General features: G+C 36.1%; 1 protein-coding gene across 2 annotated transcripts in view; it reads left to right on the top strand.

The window, feature by feature from the left end:
• Positions 1-17,751, top strand: part of for (cGMP-dependent protein kinase for) — a 261,102-nt gene that overhangs the window by 125,368 nt on the left and 117,983 nt on the right. The window lies entirely within an intron of this gene.

The following is a 17,751-nucleotide window of genomic DNA, read 5'->3' on the forward strand; positions in this document are numbered from 1 at the left end:
AAGAGATACCTAACTGTCATTCAGGATAGCGTTCTTTGATTTTGTCATAGTTACAGAGACCCCCTATGCATTTTGTACATTCAATTTAGATACGTACGCTTGCCCCCGTGGTGTAGTGGTTAGCACATCGCGCCGAGCTCGAATCCCCGCCTGGACATGGATCTTTGTGAGTGTCCATTCATAAATTTCATCACTCGTCCCCATCTTCGCGATTATCCAAAGTGACAGAAAAGCGAAGTAAAACAAAAACCAAAGCAATAAATCAATCGTGTATATCAAATTGCCTCGATTCGACATCAAAATTGTCACTCCCTAGACAGTAACGTATTTAAGAGAGGGCGAGTGACACTGCTCCCCCCAGAAAATTTCAGAGGTAACGACATTGCCTTATAATCAAAGGGTACCGGGTTCGATATCCGGTGCAGGCTCATAGTGGTTTCGATCCCATTTTAAACTGTAGGTCTATTCCCGACTGTGCATAAAGGGAACTTAAAACAATTCTCTATTATCAAAATATAATATACATGTAGATGTGCCATATTATGTAATGATTTTGAATAATATATGGACAACAATGTATAATAGGTAACATGTCTATATAACACATGATTGATTGATTGATTGAGTTTTAAGTCCACTTTATGCACAGTAAGGCTAGTCAGGACTGTGCCTACAGTTTAAAGTGGAATCCGAACCACTATGTGCCTGCACCGGCTATCGAACCCTGGACTCCTTGATTACAAGGCGACGACGCTGCCACTTCGTCATCGGGGAGGCATACATAAAACATAAACCTAACTACGCATAAGCTTTGGAAAAACTACATGACTTTATGCTTTATACTTTACTGTATAACACCACATTTTATAGAACACTTGGATTGTCTTTACAAATTAGCGTGAAAACGACGAAGTGGCAATATCCCATTATCTAGGTACTTGTGTAGGAGGATGAACAGATTTCGAAACGGAATTTTAAAACGAGATTTCAGCATTTTAAATGCAAGTAGTTTGTTGTTTCATATTTTGATTATTGTTATTTAGCGTCGCTTTTCTTCCGATTTTGGCTAATCGCGACGATGAGGATGAGTCATGATATGATGGAATTGATGAAGGGACTCACAAAGAACACCCATGGCCAGGCGAGGATTCGAACCCGGAGTGATATATAATATATATTGTAGTTGGATTTTCTGCCACTTTTGGCTAATCACGAAGATTCAACATGTTATCCTTCTTGCTCCTAGGTATAAACGCGAAATATATAAATTAAATGTTTTTTTTTTTTATTGTGATAATGTTGCGATTATAGAGGATACCTAGTTTACACGAAGGACCAGAAATCTCTGATTTTTCTTAGATCTCTGAAAAAAGTTGTTTTTAGCCCCGCGTATATTGTATGCCCACGGCCCCGCACAAACTAGGGCTGGCCCCTTATATTAAGACACTGTAACTTTGAACTTCAAAATTGCATTATTGTAATAAATTCTGACGATCATATGAATAGTCAACTGAACATGTCCTTTGAAATGTGTGACTGCTACAATTCACAAACGTATACAAAATGTCAGTCGTATTGGATTGATTTGTTGTTTTAAGTCCACTTTATGCACAGTAAGGCTAATCGGGACTTGACCTACAGTTTAAAGTGGGATCCGAACCACTATGTGCCTCCACCGGGAAACGAACCCGGGACCCCTTGATTACAAGGCGACGACGAAATGTCAGTCGTAAACAAAACGGTAAGCTGGAGGAAAAATAACCGGGTATTGCGGTTCGTGTCGAATGTCCTTGGAGACGGAGAAAAAGTACGTCAGAGGTAAATGTTTTACGTTTGACGAGCAGTTAGTTTCCTTTCTTGCATGTTGCAAGTTGGAAAAGGGGCAGCAGAGTAGCACAGAATGGCGATTTAGTGCGGTGACTACACCTCAAATTTCTATAGCGTAATCATGGTCATCGGGAGGGTGGTCGAACGGCTCGGTGGACCCCCTGGAAATTGACATCGTTCATTTAAAGATACGAGAAAGCCGAAATTTTGTTACTCTTATTGTTAACAGAAATAAAGTTTATTTCGTTAGTGTTCGAACAGAATAATGAGAGTAAAACTGCATTGGATCGAAAACATTGAGTGAAAAATAAAGCAACAAGGTTTATATTCTACCATTTCATTCCATGAACAAATGGTTCCACAGTTTTCAAAATTTTAATAATTACAATTGTGGGAGAGAGGTCACATAACAAATTTTATGAAAATTCCCCTAACATTTAAAGCCTTTTCTTGAACGAGACGTGCAAAAGTTAATATCAAAATGAATTTCAGATACTAACTGCATAAAATGCAGAAGAAATAATGGAAAATAGTTGTGCTGGTATTCACTCGTTTTGTGGATCGAGTCTCCCTATTTATATAATAATAATAATAATTATTATTATTATTATTTCGAATACAATTTATTTTTGTTAGTTTGTAATATTTATTATTGTATAATAACATTTATAACCGTGGTAATAATACTTACTGTTTTTCTACTATTCAACTTTTATCATTTGCCCGACCCCCCCCCCCCCTGCTCTGGCGACGCCCATGAGAGTAATGCTTTAAACGCATATATGCATTGTGCCCTAAACATTATGAAAATATGACCTTAAAAACTGAAAATATAATCTTAAATTTCCTGCTAATGTAAAAAGTATTATTAAACATTTTATAATATTATGTTCTTTAGATGTTTAGTGTCCGTTACAGCCTAATGTTGACCTGTATTAATTAATATATTTTGCTTTGTTCCGCCTCTCCGATGATGTAGTGGTAACGGCGTTGGCTTATAATCAAGGAGTCCCGGATTCGGTACCCGGTGGACGCACATGGTGGTTCGGATCCCACTTTAAGCTGTAGGTCCAGTTCCGATTGGCTCTTCTGTGCATAAAACGAAAAGCTAAAAATACAACTCAAATTTTGTTTTGTTTCACAGCACGTTCGTGTTAAATCCCGCCAACCCACGTCACTTAATCATTACATATTTTAAAGAAAAGGGGGGAAATGGCAAAGAAACTACCCCTGAATTGCCGGCACAAGCATGATTTTATGAACAGTAGCTCTTGAAATGCATAAAAAAAGGTGTTTAATGTATGACGTAAGGATAAAATATGAATTTATAGATCATCTTTATGGCTGTATTTAAAAATTTGTTTCAAGTTCACTTTATGTCGAGATAGGCTGATCAGTTTAAAATTGGATAGAACTCGGGATCATATATGCAATAAACAAAATCTACGCCATCGTGTTTAAATTAGGCATGAAAGAACAGGCCAGGGTAGAAACATGACGTCATAAAAATGTATTTTCTACTTCTCATAAGTAAATCGATGAGGGTGATCAGATAAAATGATCGGACATGCTTGGTCAGATTCGAACAAAGGACTCCAGTCTTCGTATGGCGTTACTTTAACCACTCTGAATACAAAGGTTGGTTATTTGTATTCTCGAAACCTAGATTTCCCTATTCTATTGTAGTATCGTATTACAGAAATAAACTCTGATCAAAGTTTGTAGAGACCGTGGGAAATGTCTACAAGTTCAGATATACTTACAAAACTGTAAACAAGAGGCGAATAACACGAGAAAGTAAGTGATTGTCTTACGTTTGGTTAACTAGATAAGATAAGCAACAAAATTCCTAAGATTTAGCTTGTTTGAAAATGGAATATGAAACAGAGATTTATTGTTTCATATAGGTCTAACGAGATGCCGGTTAATATCCGCGGATGGCTGGAACCGCACTTTGTACCGCAGGTTCAGTCACAATTAGACTGTTTGTAGCGTCTTAGTAACCACTACAATTGGTGTAACACAACACTTGATCGAGAATTTAATGTCTCACTGTACTTGATGTGTCACAGGCATTCAAAGATGTAACAAGCCATCAAAGACGATGCTGAACAACGCTAATTTGACATTAACACCACAATGTGCGTTCTGTTGCACCAAGTCTTGAGTACTTGTGTTTGAAGAAAACCAACGTCAAATAAGAAAAATACGGAACGAGACTGTAGTTGACATATGGAGACGAGACCGAGAACGGATATTTTCGGCGTGTAAGGGGGTTATGTTTTCTGACGGCATTTAAATGTCAACCTCTCTTCTATGCACCCTGGGCTGCAATGGGGTTCCCTGCGAGATCTGCAAGAATTTCATATGATTCGAATGGTGAAATTGTAGCAGTATTTCGTTACAAATAGTATTCTTTTCTGTAATTTATAGGCTGTAAATTACAGCAACTAACTGCCACGTCCAACAAAATAACGAGAGAACGTTTTCACAAGAGACCATGCTGAATGCCGTAACTATAGGGGTGCGCGGGACTGAAAATATTTGGTCGAGACGGGATTGGGAAGGGGATTTTTTCCCGTTCCAGACTTAAGAAAATTCGTCATTTCCTAACCAGGTCAGGCAATTTTCGAAATTTTCCGACGACGTGAAAATCTCTGATTCTACACACTACACTATTCCTCCTCAAGTGTTTTTGCACTTCTGGAATAGAATTTTAGACTATCAATTTCAAGACATTTACAGTGCAGAAAACACCAAGAATTACCCACTTTTTAAGTACAATCCTTTGAAATTTCTCGACTGTTTGGCATCCCAAAAAATCGTGAAATATTTTCTAGAAGTTGCGATCTAGCCTTGACAAATCATTCACCTCATTTTGCAATCATCTTTTATTTTCAGTACCCTTCGGATCGTAAAAACATTGATCAGAGGCACTCGCCATAAAAGAGAGCAGATGAAGTAGTCTCTCTTTGGTAACTGTGCAGTGCATCGTGATAAAGTACAAAAAGACAACGAACAATGTCAGATATTTATGGAAAGGAAGCAAGGCGAATCCAGGTTCTACTTTTCAATTTTATGATTTGAAAAGGTAAAATATAAGTTTATATGACTGAAGGGAAATATGTGATGTGAAATCTTCATCTGACCTCCCTGAAAAAATCCTCCTGGCACCCTTGATCGGCTGTATTTTACAGGCTAACGAGACTGGCGCCTGGAACCACAAGCATATGTGCCGACTTGGAGGGTGGGGGGGCAAGGCACTTCTGCCCCTCAAAATTCACGTAGAAGGACACATTTTATGTATATTATATTTACATATATAAAGTATTCTCTGTTACGATCTTGCCCCCCAAAAAATTACCTTGCCCCCGAAAATTTATCTTAATTTGGTGCCTCTGACCACAGCCACAGAATAATCCTCTGTGGACCCTGTATTATGTTGCTCTATATGTTTGTGAATGTCCCTTCATCCATCTCACACCATTCATAGTCACGCTTCGCCAAAAGTGGAAGGGGAATGACGTAAAATAAGTTCTCGCCTGGGCATGCGTAAATAAACCAATCAACAAGAGACATTTTCAAGTCGGGACAAGATCGAGAAGGAAACATACGTTTTCAAGTCTAGACAAGCCTAAGAAACGGATAGTAAGACCGTGTCAAGTCCCGACTAGTCTCCCTCCCTATTCGTGATTGTGTAGCAAGGCTAACATGGGATAAACCGCGAAAAATAATTGCAGTGTAATTACCTTTCTTTTATAGGTAGGCGTTACCGGAACTCCTGTGGCCTTATTACGATTTCCGTCGCCTTATACGGGCAGAATTTATATTGAGGATGGTCGCTGCTTGTCTTGAATTTCTTTCAGAGTGCTTTGCCGTAGGAAGACTTTCCAACAAGAAACTAGTTTCGTTTCGGGTTAAAGACAAAGATAAATGTGTACATCGTCAATGAAAATGCACCATTGTTCCTTAGTATTGTAAAGTAAGAATAGGCACCATAGACTGCATAACAACCATAGTGTGAATTTCCGTTTTATGCAGAACGCAAGCACAAACAATTGCAAGTCAATTCAGTGTAGCTATTAAAAAATCTCGTCATTCCTCTACCATGAATATGATCCAGTTGATTTGTCTGCTTGGAAATTCGTACTGAAGTTTGTTGTGGGTCTGTTAAAGTAATGATGTGCAACGATATTCATGTGCATAGAGCCACGATAGATTATTTACGGTGTTGTCTGGCATTTAAAGCAACTCTCTTTCAGAGATTGTATCTGGCCACACTGAAGTTAGATTTACTCACCATACTAAGGTGAAATACATAAAGGTGGGTGGGTCCGTGGGACATTTTTCGTGATCGGGAATTTCGGTCTTCTTCACTGTGTCGTAGGTTGGATGGCTCTCACATGTACACGAAACAAAAGTTCTCTTGTGCTTTCTTTTTTCTCAAAAGTAATTTATCGTAATTTATCACATACATGAAAGTAATTTACATGTAACCACAATTACAATGCTTTTATTCTTCGGGAGTACCATTCGAACGAAATCTCGTCGGTTGAGAATGATTGAATAGTTCACAAAACGGGTGTTATTAATTGACTCCCCCAATGCCCAATGCCGTGCAGTAAATTCGTGGTAAAATAAATATTTTACTGTAGGAAGTGTGTATGTTAGGGTGGAAGATGAATAAAATTATAACTTGAACATCATTATATATAATCTGTAGATATATAGAATATAATAACATAAAATGTAAATTAACGGATATATTGTCATGAAGTTTCTGTTTGCAGTATGGGACAAATTGTAAGATCCTCTCAAAATAAATGGAATTAATAAAGGCTGCAGTCCCAATCAGTTAGCAGACAAGCTTTAAACTTAAAGTCGAACTCGCCCACCTAAAATGGATTTTCAGAAAACAGTTAATGCATCATCAAGAATCCAAGCATAAATTTAAGAAATCAGTTACAGATAATTAGGCGCATAAATATCCCAAACCACATTTAAAAAAAACTGCTTATTGCTGAATGTCTATTTTTAGTTCCTCCTTGAAAGTTTCAAAGACGAATGGAAATCCTGCATCAAATCTATCTGTCTGTGCTGCAAAGGTGAAATTTACTGAAAAGACATTTGCCAAAACTATATTATCGCAATTATTACGAACAAAGAATAAATATAGAGCGATACATTGATATATCTGGAAGATTGTGGGCATATTGATATTGTTTCTCATTCCTATTACACCTCGAGTCCTTCCTGTGCAGTTCTTAGTTGATCAGTCTCCATCTACACATTACAAAATTCAGAAAGTCGACCCGAGGTTGGCTTGTCGCAACCTTGTAGATTTAACACTGGCAGTTGACACATACAGCAATGTGAACTTGAAATGCACGTCCTATTCAAGGACATGAACATAATGGTTTGTTGCTATTCGGCAAGGATTTTACTTAGGCATGCCATACTTAGCTCAGAAGCAAAGTTGCTCAAAGTAGTTTGTTGAAATCGTGGACTTAATCGCTTTCTTTTAATGGCCTGGGAACTTGCATTACAAAGCAAGATTTCCAAGTGCTGGTGGAACGGAATGGCAGGCAGCTCTCGAGCGATAATTTGTAGAGCATGAAATGTGGAAGGCTCGCACAGGTACCCAGTATTAGGGGCGGTCGATGCTATCAATTAGTGTGGCCCGGCGGAAGAAATTGTGGGAATCAATGAAGGGATTATCTTTCGATCACTTGCAAATGAAGGAATTATGTAAACGGTTGAATACAAAACTGGAGTCCATAGGTATGATTATGTATTCTTCTTGCTTGTTTTTTTATGTTGCCACTTTTCTACCTGCCGACCTCCGTGGTGTAGTGGTTGGCACAGCGCGCTACGACGCCAAGGGTCCAGGATTCGAGTAACGGCCTGGGCATGGGTGGGTGTTCTTTGTGAGTGTGTCTTCATCAATTTAAAAATTTGGAGCAAAGCGACGTAAAATAACACAATTCAATCAATCAATTAATGTCGTTCCTGATGATAGGGATGAATGGTGAATCGATGAAATACGTAGATGATGCTACAAACACGCCCTCGTGACTTATCTACGATTCGAACCTGGAACATATAACGCCGTAGCTCTTACCGCTGTCACGCCGCTAGACTGACCGGTCATGTACACTGCATCGATTTCAAAGATTTGCAAGCACTCGTTTTCTTTCAAACGTCAAGAACTGACGACAAGAAGCAGAAGACACATCTGCACCAGCATTAGTAGAATCCAATCCAATCCCACTTTACACTGTGGGTCCAGTCCCGTTTAGCCTTCCTGTGTATAAAGTAGCAAAACGCAAACTCCAATCCTTTAATGCAAGAAATGTAAAAGAATTGAGAATACAATTAATGATAGACTAGCCTTGCACTTTCTTATAGACAGTCACATAGGTTATTTTTACCACCATATCTTTTTGCAGATAAAATTCCTTCCACTCATGTGTGTGTGTGACACAAAGCAAAATTATGGAAGAGAGAGAGGGAATAGAGAAAGAAAATAGAGACAGAAAGAGTCTCTTTCTTTCTCTATTCTCTCTTTTTCTATTTTCTATTCTTTCTTTATTTCTCCCTCGTTCTCTCTCTCCTTCTCCTAGTCCTACTACTCATATTAATAACAAAATATCATACATTTTTTACTATTTAATGTACTTACTCACGTTGAGCAGTCGATTCGAGATATCGCTACCGAAGGTTCAGGGTAAGAGTCCAGGCCTTGGAGCGCCCCTTCTTAAAATTTCACATAATTATCATTCATCCAAATCGTAGAGATTAACCAAAAGCGATGCAAAATACAGATTTGTGCTCATATTTAGTCCAAGGTGAGATTTATCTAGAGGTGAACGCCATCCGAAGTTTCAACTATCAACGTTGGATGACGTCACGTGGAATTACATGAGTTTCTGAAAAAGAAAAATATTATACTCTCAACATTTTTATGCTCTAGCATCGAAATAATGTACAAAATGCAAAATCTGACTGAAAATAGCATTAATATATTAAAACGAACCAAAGTTGATTCGTTGATTGATTTGGTTTATTTTACTTTGCTCCCCTGCCACTTTTATCTAATCACTAAGATGAAGATAAGTGATGATATGATTGAAGTGATGAAGAGACCCTCACAAAGAACATCCATGCCCAGGCTGGATTCCTGGCGTCGTAGCGCGCTGTGCTAACCACTACGCCACAGAGGTCAGCAAAATGAACTAGAAATATACGTTTCTGGCATGCTTATAAATAATCACAAAATATCTTCTTTAACGTTTTTCAGTAAGTTACATATTGAAGCAATTTCTGATTTATGTGAAATTTTTGTTATACCTCACATTCTAGTCACGAGACTCGAACATTTTGAGCTTACGCTTGAACACGTGTAATGTGTTCTAACGTGGTCGAAATGTTATTTGTAGAAAGTGTTTTAAAAGCTCTTTTGTCAGTAAAAGCTAAACTTTTACGATCCAAAAATAGGAATACATTATATTCATTAGGTTCTCTCATTCCCTTGTGCAAATTATGGAACTGAGGAATTGGTACTGTTAAAATGTTGTTAAAATACCAGTGATGCGTAGAAAAGGCTAATTTCTGTTCATCACTTGGAATTTTATTCATCATAAACTCACGTAATAAATGTTTCTAATTTGTACACTTTCCTATGTTGATAATGTGTTTTTTTCACAATTTTAAAAGAATTATTTAGAAGTTCAGGTATAATTAATAAATTAATGACCAAGAACAATGTGATTCAATGAGTGAGATATTTTTCAGTACTAAAAGAAATTACGGACCTGGATACTTACGTTACGTTACAGTTGCTGTTTATAGTTTTTAAATTTACTTTATATCGAGATGCTAAAATATAATTTAATTTGTAAATGTAAATTAAGAAATTACATTTTTCAGGGTTGTTATAATCTTTTTGAAATCCCTCAATATCATAATAGTCATCGCACACACATGGAAAAGTTACATTTGCCGAAGGACGAAATTTTCAATTTGTGTGTCAGTCTTATTATTATTTGCTTAATTGGAGATAACGTTCCGTTTATTATATCTTGCTTAGGAGTATAAGATGTAATTTCCTATAACTGTTATCCAAGGCAAATTTTATATTTAAAATTATCTTTGTGAATGAGTGTGTGAATCTGTGTGGACACTGGATCAGGTGAATGTGAGAATAATATAAAGAATTGTAACACTGGTGTTAGTAACAAACATGATTAATTATTTTTAACTATAGTAGGGTCTCAGTAGCAATATAAGGCCATGATGTTCCCAAGGTAAAATATTCCGGAGGTAAAATAGTCCCCCGTTCGGATCTCCGGGTGGGGACTACTTTGGGAGGTCCCTGGACTAAGGATAAGATCTACGTTAGGAATAAGGATATTAAATTAGGCACCTGGAATGTTCTGACCCTTTACCGGCCTGGGGCATTTCAGTGTACAGTTAATGAGATAGTTAAGTATAAATTAGATGTAGTAGCTGTCTAGGAAGTTAGGTGGCCAGGAGACGGGAATTGTAAAACTAAAAATTATACTTTTTTCTATGGTGGTACTGAAAATCATAATTTTGGAACAGGCTTTTTCATAAATAATAGAATTATCTCGGCTCTTAAAACAGTAGAATTTATTAATGATAGGATATCATATGCAGTTTTGCAGGGTAGGTGGTGTAAAATTATTTTAATAAACATACATGCACCAACGGAAGATAAACATGATAATACTAAAGATGATTTTTATACAGAGTTAGAAGAGGTCTTTGATAAATTTTCTCAGTATGATATGAAAATTCTGTTAGGTGATTGTAATGCACAGATTGGCAAAGAAGAGACATTTAAACCCACGATTGGTAAAGAAAGTCTTCATGAATTAAGTAATGATAATGGTATAAGATTGATTACTTTTGCAACCTCAAAGAATTTAATTGTGAAAAGTACCACTTTTAAACATAAAGATATCCATAAATATACCTGGTGTTCTCCAGATGGTAAAACTCATAATCAGATAGATCATATTCTCATTGATAAGAGAAGGCATACTAGTATAATTGACGTTCGTACACATAGAGGTGCTGACTGTGCCAGTGACTATTATTTAGTAATTGCTAAATTAAGAGAAAGACTCTCAGTGATAAGTCATAAGCAACAAAATCTAAAAGTTATAAAATTTGATACAGGAAAGTTTTCTGATGAAAGAATTAAGAAAGATTACCAAATTAAACTGTCAAATAGATTTGATGTTTTGCAGGATTTAAATGATGATGAAAATATGAATGAAGCAGACGTAAATAAGAATTGGGAGCACATACGTAATGCAATAGAATCAGCAGCTAAAGAAAGTATAGGATACCATAAACCGAGAAAAAGTAAGCCATGGTTTGATAATGAATGTCATAATCTAATAGAAATAAGAAATCAGGCTAGACTTAGGTGGTTAAATAACTCTGATGATACAAATCTAAACAATTATAATAGAATAAAGCGAGAAGTTAACCGCACGATTAGAAGTAAAAAAAGAGATTATTTGAAAAGCAAAATTGACGAAATTGAAACAAACAGCAAAAATAAAAATATCAGAGATTTATATAAAGGTGTAAATGAGTTTAGAAAGGGGTGGCAACCTAAAGTAAACTTGATAAAGGATAAAGACGGTGATTTTCTAGTTGACCCAAGCGATATTCTAAATAGATGGAAGAACTACTTTAGTGACCTTTTAAATGTCCATATAGGAGATAAATCAGAAGTAAATGAAGTCCACACAGCAGAACCTTTAGTTCCAGAACCTAACTTGATTGAAGTTAAGGATGCTATTAAAAGGCTAAAGAATAACAAAGCACCTGGCATTGATTTAATACCAGCTGAGTTAATTAAATATGGTGGAAATTTATTAATATGTCAAATTCATAAATTAATTTGTTTAATATGGAATAAAGAAGAAATCCCTCAACAGTGGAAAGAATCCATAATTGTTCCTGTGTTTAAAAAAGGTGATAAAATGAACTGCAATAATTACCGTGGAATTTCTCTAATCTCAACAACATATAAAATATTATCTAACATTCTTTTAACAAGACTAACCCCATATGCTAATGAAATTATAGGAGATTATCAATGTGGATTTAAACGTAACAGATCAACTACAGATCAAATTTTTCACATCAGACAGACACTTGAAAAAAAGTGGGAATATAATCAAAATGTCCATCAGCTATTCATTGATTTCAAAAAAGCAAATGATTCGGTCAAAAGAGATAAATTATATAGTATATTAGTAGAGTTTGGAATACCTAAGAAGCTTGTTAGTATGATAAAAATATGCACCAGTGAAACAGAAAGTAAAATTCGTGTGTGGTATTAATATTTCTGACAAATTTACAATTCATGATGGGTTAAAACAAGGAGATGCATTATCTCCATTGCTCTTTAATTTTGCCTTAGAATATGCTGTTAGGAAGGTAAAAGAAACTAAAGAAGGACTAAAATTTAATGGTGTGACTCAGTTGTTAGCATATGCAGATGATGTAGACTTACTGGGGGATGATGTGAATACAATTAAGAATAATGCTAAAATATTTTTCAAAACTGCTAAAGAGATAGGTTTGGAAGTTAACAAAGAGAAAACTAAATATATGCTTAGAAGCCGAAACCAAGTGTTAGGTAATAATCAAAATCTAATTATTGATAACAACTCGTTTGAACCAGTTTCCAAATTCAAATACTTAGGAGTAATATTAACAAATGAAAATTATATTAAAGAGGAAATAAAAAGTAGGCTTAATTCAGGAAATACATGTTACTTCTCTCTTCATAAACTTTTGTCTTCTCGTTTAATATCTAAGAAACTAAAAGTTAAAATATACAAAACAGTAATTTTGCCTGTAGTATTATATGGATGTGAAACTTGGTCCCTTACATTGAAAGAGGAACATAAATTGAGAGTATTTGAAAATAAGATCCTTAGGAAAATCTTTGGACCTAAAAGGGATGAGGAGACAGGTGAGTGGAGAAGGTTACATAATTTAGAACTACATAATTTGTATTCATGTCCAGATATTATTAGAATAATTAAATCAAGAAGACTTAGGTGGGCAGGCCATGTGGCACGAATGGGAGAGGAAAGAGGAGTTTACAGGATTTTTTTTTGGGAAACCTGATGGTAAGAGACCTGTAGGAAGGCCAAGACGAAGATGGAGGGACAACGTTGAGATGGACCTAAGGGAAATCGGTAGGGATGGAAAAGAGTATATAGAACTTGCTCAAGATAGGGAAAGATGGAAGGCCTGTGTTGCTGCAGCCATGAACCTTCGGGTTTAAGAAGGCTAGGGAGTTAGTTAGTTAGGGTCTCAGTGATTATTATGATTGTAACATATAGCCTCCCCGATGGCGTAGTGGTAACGTCGTCGCCTTGTAATCAAGGGGTCCCGGGTTCGATACCCGGTAGAAGCACACAGAAGTACATGTAGTACACCCTGGACTACACTTTACGGACTAACGCTGCTCTGGCATCTAGCCAGATTAATCCTGTAGGATTTATGTTGAGTGATGTCCATCTGCCTTTGTGATCGTCCTTTCCTTAATTGCATCTTGTCACCACTCATTCTCATTTTTGCTATTAGGTGGCAGAAAGGTGAGGTAAAATGATACATCAGTCAATCAATCACAATCCATATCGATTTATGGACACTGGGAAAGAAATAATAATAAAAAAAACCGGATAAAAATATTGCAGCATTTCAAATCAGCTAAGAAGTCATGTACAGTGAAATCCACTAGTATTGCTCAGCAAATTGTCCATGACTATTTTCATTATTTTTTCTCTTACATCCTATGCGTTTTTAAGCGATGGATTTTTATGTATGCTGGTGCAGAAGTTGTCAAGAGCTTGTTTTTAGGTTTCTTGTAATTCTTGAAGCTCTTATTGGGTCAAATAAAGTGCACGAACATGGTAATGGACAATTTGCACGGTAATACTCATGGACCCCACTGTGCGATCTCGATACCGAATTAATTTCTGAGCAAATGGACCGAGTTATTTACAGTTCAAGTAGAAATGTTGGTACTACTTCACACGTATTGCTTTGAATGCACTGTCATGGTGAAGTATTTCGCACGGATTTCACAGTGAAGCCATGCATAAACCACGGTACAGTCAATTGCAATTTTGCACAATTGTATCGAATACTCTCCGTTACTGTGCAATTATAGAATTTGCGTAAATCGTTGAGCGAATTTCACGTGTACTAATGCAGCTTGTAGAAATAAACCACTACAGTGATATTTTTCTACCAACTTGGTGTACACGTTTCGCTTCGCTACGCAGTGTTATGTTCATCCCAGTCTGTCCACGACATGAAAATGCACTTGCGAAATGTCAGATAAGAATCGTCCCCACTTTAACAGGGAATAATCACTGTGTCAACGAAAATATCAAACTGTTTGCTGTGTCGAATTCAAATAAACGTGCTAAAAACTGTGCAATAGCTGCAGAGAAGGAGCATTCTACGAATTTACTACAACAGTTTACGCGTACTTTAAATCTTAAATTAGTAATTCCTAAAGTTTTAAGTTTCGGTACCAAACGAGATTGAGAAACACTGAATGTATTTTACACTACTTTAACCCTTAACTAGGCGCGCGGGGGTAAATTTGGCCCCCAGGTAGGTATTTCTTAACGCCCACACACTTGTTGGTTGCCCCCTGTGCCATCTTATGTAGTACCTTCCTAAAACAGTCTGATTCAACTGTCGAGGTCATTTTCTTCATTGTTTGTGTAATTGCAGCAAGGTCAAGCTGTTGGAAAGTTGATGGGGGTCAAATTTACCCCTACGCGCCTAGTTACGTATGTGATTTTTTGTTGTTCATTTTTTTTTAGAACTTTCGCTTACTGTGCTTCGTGCGTGAAATATTTTAACAGTTTTTACTTGATCTGTGTTGTGCGACTGTGTTTTAAAGTGAATGTTTAATTTTTCTAAGAAATCGTTCAAAAGTATGAAAGACAGCAGGGGCTGTTGGAGGACATTTCGAACCTAGTTCATCGGAATTGCTTCAAGATGAATAATTGACTCCAAATCAGATCATGACGTAGAATATCATGTTACTGAGTGAGAACATACGAATATACTAATTCTAAGACAAATCATGATGATGAGAATGATATCCCGGATGAAGATGAAACTTATTTCCTGGGAAGAGACAAAATAACTCGATGGAAAGAAGCTCCCTGCTCATGTTCGAATGTTCACAAAAGAAGTATGAACATTGTTTTACGTCTTCTTGGATCACTTGCAACTGCAAAAAATGTCAAATCTGCTATCGAGGATTTTCACTTTTCATAGATGACACTACTGTGAGAATCATTGTGGAAAATACCAATACGGATATAGAAATTATACGGGGATATTCTGTAAGGGAGAGAAATGCCAAATTTGCCGATGAAGATGAAGTTTTATAAACAAGACAAGTTTATTTGACATAATATAATAATAATAATAATACAATGGTGCCGTTTAGGTAGTTGTCTAAAACAATTGAGATTTTGAAAATTGATATGTATTGGACCTTCAATTTTTTCAAGGAAAAACGTACTAAAAATATATGTTTATATTTCTTTTAAAAATGGATATTGCTAAATTTATACAAATATTTGAAGTGAATATTTTTGTATTCCTTATTCCACACTTTACTCATTATTATCATTTGATTTAACTATTGCAAGAAAGGGTTTTGAAATGTTGAAAATGCAATGTCTGTCATTATTTTTTTAAAAAAATTAATTGCACATCTTTTCTATATTGAAAAACTACTTTAAGTTCCTGGAAATATTCAATTTAATCGCATATAAGTGTTTTTGGTGCATATGTATCTTACTTGATTACAAATAATATTTTATATTTGGGGGTCAAATTTACCCCCACTCGCCTACTTAAGGTGGTGAAAGAGGTGCGCCTGGTTAAGGATTAAGCCCATGTCGACTTCTAAGCAAGGTAGGAACTGTGAACAAGTCAACATCTTCCGTAGGGTAAGGTCAAGGTGAAATTTATAGAGGTGGATCCGTCCGAACGTGTGTGTTCCGCGTATTATCTAATTAAGGGCTTATAATTCAACATAAGTTATCTACCTAGGTAGTATTTGGGAAACGGTCTCCTTATTCATGTGACGAGACGGCTGGGTAGAATTGTACTGTTGCCACATATGGGGAAAGGAAAGCGAGCGCGGGACAAAAGTCGCTGGTTCCCGCGCACTGTGCATCGGAACACGTGATGTGTTGAAAGAGATTAAGGGAAGTTTCTGGAAAGTGTTCCAATTTTTTGAAAAAGCATTCTGAATAAAATTTCAGGTGCGCTCTTTTTTAAACAATAGCATTTCTGTGGAAATATAACGAATGTTTCATAAAACGACCTAAAATCATAGGCATTCCTTACGAAATTCGTTGGTACGCCAGTGGCGTACGCAAGGGGGGAGGTTACGGGGTTTAACCCCCCCCCTTGAGGTTGTGAAATGTTATGAAAAATGCTGTGGAAAAAAAATAATTAAATGGCCAACTTACCACAGTCAAAGATCTAGGACAATACTATTACTACTACTACTACTACTACTACTACTACTACTACTACTAATAATAATAATAATAATTTGAATTATTATTTCCATGCAGTACGAAGAAAAGCACAGCATTCCAAACACATGCGTCTTTCAGAGAGAGAGCCTTGAAAATTAACAAGTATTTTTGAAAATAAAATATGAGAGCAACTATGATTTAAAAGAGAGAAAACTTGTTTTGTATCTCAGTTGCAACAATGTTCAATACACTGGCGTACTCAGGATTTTTTTTTTCGGGATGGGCTGGAATAGTAAATGTGGATAGCACATGGCTTCGTTTTGGAGGGCAGGATGCATAATAAAATATTTCGTATTTTTGGAGCTTTTCAGTCTATTAAAATTGTATTCAAAGACAAAAATGGTAATCGGGACTCACTTTAAAAGAGGTTTTGCATTTACACATTTTGATTTTTTAAAGTTCTTAACTTTTTTTTTTTGAAAATTCTGATTTTCTCAAAATTTTGATAGGGGCTGTAACCCCATCAGCCACCCCTCTACGTTCAATGAACATGTATTTTTTTTGTGTGAACAATGAGAATTAACTAAAGAAAGTTCTTGGTTCGTTGTAAGCGGCTAATGTATAGACAAAGGCTAGGCGGACAAGAACAGTCACCAGTCCACCTTCCCATTGTTTACCACAGCATGTTTGAATGTCTCTCTTTTAAAATGTCTCACCTTGTTGACTAGACAATTATTCAAACGACAATAAGCTTAACTATTGTAAAATGTTTTGTTGGAAAGAACAGAGAGACAATCCAGATGTGAATTATCGGGGACATTTATGAGGAGAAGAAGCCGGAAAAATTCCAACCAATTCCGGGAATCGAACCCGGATCTCCCGCGTGGTTGTCAGACGCTCTACCGACCAGACTACCGCAGCTCCTTGGATGAGTTCCATACTTTAATTATTTTAATTTATTTTAATATTTTTTTTTTTATGGATTTTCTTCACACTTAAAATGTTTCACCTCGTTGACCAGACAATTATTTCGTACCAAGGAAACAAAAAAATGCTCCCAGAATTTGATAAAAATCGAATAACTAGAAAGTGATATTGTTCTATTGCTTTCGTAAATACTATATTTACGTAGATCTCTAGTACTTAGTAGTAGTGGTATTAGTAGTATTATTAGTAGTATTATTAGTAGTAATTCAGCTAATTAATTAATTATAAGTATTATTAATTAATTGTGATTATTATTATTTAATTAAAGTATAATAAAACAATGGTAATGTGAATTTGGAGAAAGTTTTAGAAATAACCCCCCCTTGATAAAATCCTGCGTACGCTACTGTGG

The sequence above is a fragment of the Lepisma saccharinum genome, chromosome 20 (assembly GCF_977018435.1).
Source record: "Lepisma saccharinum chromosome 20, izLepSacc3.1, whole genome shotgun sequence".
In the NCBI taxonomy this organism is placed as follows: domain Eukaryota; kingdom Metazoa; phylum Arthropoda; class Insecta; order Zygentoma; family Lepismatidae; genus Lepisma; species Lepisma saccharinum.